This window comes from Manis javanica, chromosome 7, assembly GCF_040802235.1.
Source record: "Manis javanica isolate MJ-LG chromosome 7, MJ_LKY, whole genome shotgun sequence".
NCBI classification, from domain to species: domain Eukaryota; kingdom Metazoa; phylum Chordata; class Mammalia; order Pholidota; family Manidae; genus Manis; species Manis javanica.
Window position 1 is genome coordinate 103531771 of NC_133162.1, and position 4463 is coordinate 103536233.

Here is a 4463-nt window from a genome sequence, read left to right on the forward strand (position 1 = left end):
TGTCAGCACTCCCACCCTCTGGTAGGCTGTCCTCTCTGTACGTCCTCTCTCCGAGTGCAGTGCCTCCCACGACTCCCATTACATCTCTCCTCCACTGCCCTGCGTGCCCAACTTTCCTGAGCATTTCATCTAATAGGAGTAATAAACGGACTCTTACTGAGGTATCCATGGCTAATCCACAGGTGGGCATATATACATAAACACAAACCCACATGTGGAAATACTTTTTCATTGAATTTTTTTGCATTGATTCAAAAGTGTGACTATAATGGTAGCAATTTCACAAGTTTAGAGCATGGTATTTGAGTCAGAGCAGCCTTTGAAAACGTAAATAATCTTGGACTATATATACCTGAGGAGACTCTAGTTGCACCCACAATAATCCAATTGAGGATAAGTTATTAACATATACATACGTCAGAGATCTCTTTTCAACAAAGTACTCTTCTTAGGCTTTCAAAGTATTCCTGCATAATAGGAGACTTGAATTCTGGTGTGAGTCCTGCCTCTGGGAAACTGAAAATTCATTGCCTCGGCCCCTTGCCTTGAACTGGCAATGCTCTTCGCACCGACTCTCTCAATTCACCTATTGTATCCACTGTCCCTGGCTCCGTCCTCTTCCCTGCCCCCACAGGCCAGTTATATGGACAGAACCAAATGGTGTCCTTGCTCTCTGGCTTCCAGCAGTGTTTGGTTAATGAGAGCCTTGGCCAGGCAGCAGAGGCGGGGAGGAGAGAAAGTCCAGAGTGTCTCTTCTATGTCGCCTGCTCTTGCTTAGCAGTCATTGTAAGCAGATTCTTCCCTTTACCTATGGAAGGGAACAGCTCCGGGAGCCCCTACTGACTCTGAGTTGGAAACTGCTCTCTGCCTCACGTCTCAGGCTTTCCAGACACAGGTACTGACTACCCCTCTGGTATCCCTATGCCCTGCTCACACCTTTGAAAGAGTCCCTTTATGAAACTCTCTTCAGTTGGTGCCATTTTTACTTGCTGGGGCTGCAAGTGACATGCCAGTCATTCCCTGTCTACTCATTGGCTCACACACTTGTCTAAAGAAAACTGCTTTGTCTAAAGCCCCACTCCCTAAAAAGCCAGGTGTTGTGCTATGTGAATTTTCTGCCCACCCCAGCCACAGCTGACTGGCCCAAGTATGGTCACCTAACAAAACTCCCATTGCAGGCTAGATTGCAGCAGATGAGCCCAGCCAGTCAGATTCACCTCTTAGGAACTGAGAATTGAAGGACAGAGACAACAGGGCTTCAAGCTGCAGAAACCAACCCGCAAGTATCATGAGGCAGACTTGTGGAAATATTAGGGGTCACGTTCAAGTAAATGGTAGGAGGCAGCTGTGAGGAGAAAGGAGAGAAAATGGCAGATGTGCGGAGTGGCATAGGTAAGCTGCTCCCTGAAGCTGTGTCATTGCTCACTTAAGACGTCTCACCTCCAGGAAGCCCAGCAAGAAACTGTTCCTGAGCTTGAACTCCCATGAGATCACTGTATTGGTAAAAAACATTCCTTTCCTTGAACAAACTGAGCACCTCGTATCTGCAAGGCACTGTTCTAGGCCTATTGAAAATAGAGGTGAACAAAACAGACAAGGTCCCAGCCCTCAGGAGGCTGACAGCTTGTGGGTTAGTGGTGACAAAATGGTGTGTGAAATACACTTGACAGGATAAAAGTTAAATTACAAAGAATCTTAGAGACAGTAGTGTCTCCTAGAGAATGGACACAGATGCTAAAACTATTGAGTAAAACTGTGATGAGAAATGGGATATTTATAGTGTCAAAATATGTCCTCATTAGTTACTTACTAATGAAGAAGGGAAATGTCATCATTTTACAAAAGGGAACCCTGGAAGTCACCATCTTACCAAGTGGTCCAAATCAATGTCACCATTGCCAGGATGTGGCCATTAAGTGCCTCCTGATCTGGTGCATAGAGAAGGATACAGCTTCCCTTCCATGGCAGTCCAGCCAAAAATGCAAAACCTGAGTCTAATCATCAAAGTGGAAAAAAGATGGGGTAAGTCTTCCCTGTTAAATGAGACCAAGAAAATATGATAACAAAATGCAAAGTCTGATGCTGCATTAGATCCTGTGATTTTTTTTCCTTTCTATTTGCTCAAAGGACACATGGGACACTTACTGAAGAGCAAAATGAGACCTGGAATACTTACATAAAGACATTGGACCAGAGCACACACAACCTGCTTCTCAAGTTCATAAGCTTCCCAGTCTATCCTACTGTCTCCCAAAAATGTAAGTTCAAATTCTAGTTTTTTATATTATTTTTATATGCTCATCAGCTCACCCAAAGATAATGTGCAGCCATAAAATCTTAGCAATGACTCTCCCTCTGGTTTCAGGACTCCTGATGCCTGGAGAAAATTCTGTCCTGCTACCTATTAAATGACAACCTGTCATGGAGCAAAACCTGATAAGTTGGATGAATTTCCCATTTCTGTTCAAATCCAATGTCTGATGATGTTTCAAAAATAAAAATCCAAGTGATCAATGGTTTCATTGTGGCAGTATCAGTTCCTGCTGAAAGGTCTATATTTTTGGATTTAAAAAGTATTTCAAGGGGCAGTGAATGTTTTGAAAACTCTGGGAAACTGGGAAAGAAGTTCTAGGTAACAAATGTCTATTCAGGGACTGAGTATAAAGCACTGATAGATGGCTTAGGTTTGGTGTCAGAAAAGATAAAGGAATAAAAGGAAAACCTTTAGATTGTTTGAGGCTTTCTGGTGGGCTGCTAAAGCTTAATTGAGACACAGTGAGCTGTACAAAAAGGTGTATGTTATATAATAGAAGCTTAAATGAATAGGCATCACCAATGAGTGAGAAAGAGAAATGAAAGCAACTTTTTGTACTGACAGACTTGCTGACTTTTGGAGCTTTTCTTTTTTCTCCAAGATAAAAATATATATTTGATCTTGGTTTTGTATCTATCACTTTTATTAAATATGGGTGTCTCTCCCTCTATGATGAATTCCCAATTTCCAATATTAGAATGTCCTCAATTGCTCAACATTTGATTTCACTCTGTGTATTTTTTAATTAATTATTTCCACTCAGTAAAAGTGCTTTGCCACTTGCTGAAGCACTAGACATGTATAGTAAAAGCATGGCTCTGCTGAACATTTCATCTTTGACCTGGAAGAAGAGAATAAAGGACAGGTCCACTGAATACAGTGAAAACCCTTTTGAGTGCACAACACAAAACTGATCTAACAAAATAAACTGTGGTTGGTAAGAAGTCACTTTAAATAACCCAAGAAGTGGGAAAAAACTGAAAAGAAATGTATAATAAAGATTACTATATTGCCAAGATGAAACAAAGATAAATATTGAATAATCACCATATTAGCAAATACTGTGTGTCATGGCATAATTCTAAACACACTGTATATAAAATGTACTATACATTAGCATAATAAACTAACATGCATTAACTAATTTAATCCTCACTAAAACCTTTGAGGTAGGTACTGCTATTAGCCCCATTTAACAAATAGAAAAACTGAGGCACAGAGAGAATGAGTAACTTGACTATGTTCTCACAGACTGTGAGTATCCGGGTTAGATTTAAACCCTAGCAGTCAGGCTCCAGAGTCCATGCTCCTGCTCACATTCAATCAGCCAGTAAGTATTTCATGACTTTCATGAGTACTGTTTTCAGTGCCACCTAGACTGTATTAATCAGTTTTTGCTGTAGGAAGAGAAAACCCCATTCCTAGTGGCTTACTGCAATTACTTCTTGTCCTCTTACATAGGGCTTTGGTTTGACTATGACTTTGGTCAGCTCTGCTGGGCTGGGCTGGGCTCCATTCAGCGAAGTCCCATGTGTCTTCTCCTTGTAGTACCAGGATGAGGGAGGAGCCCCTCTCTGGGACATGCAGCGGGCAAGAATTTAAGAGCAGTAGAGAGAAGTGAAGCAGAGTACATGTTTACTGCCTCTGCTTGAACATAGCAAATGTCCAGTCTGCTCACATCCACTGGCCAAAACAAGTCACATGGCTAAGCCCAAAAATCAACTAGATGAGGCTGTCTGCTTCTCCCATGGCTCGCATGGGCTAGTCATACGAAGGAAGTGAAGGCTGAGAACAGTAATTCAGTAGCTCAAGGTCACCTCACCCTGCCCAGGTGATCTCACAATTCAATTAAGAAAATAAGTCTAGCATAAAAATAACCAGAAAACCATGCAAGATATGGGCTGTCCTTACTTTTCATGGCCCCATGTTAAATTAAACTTGTGCACATAGGAAACATGTTCCTGCTTTGCAAGATTCTATGATAACTGAGGTTTGAGCATGCAGTACCATGTAAAGAAAGGATGACTGTACTTAATAATAATACTTAATAAATACTTAATTGTGAAATGGTACTTTAGTGCAAGTTCTCCTCAGGACATTTCAAATGAAATCCAAACCATGCTCGCAAGGCCCTAAATCATCTATCTTT

The 4463-nt window shown here is 41.5% G+C and overlaps 1 long non-coding RNA gene across 1 annotated transcript; it reads left to right on the top strand.

The window, feature by feature from the left end:
* The first annotated feature begins 763 nt into the window (after positions 1-763).
* On the top strand, positions 764-2501 carry LOC118972194 (uncharacterized). The gene is made up of 3 exons (XR_005061037.2): positions 764-895; positions 2128-2258; positions 2366-2501. It is a non-coding gene; the product is annotated as an uncharacterized lncRNA (long non-coding RNA).
* Positions 2502-4463: the final 1962 nt, after the last annotated feature.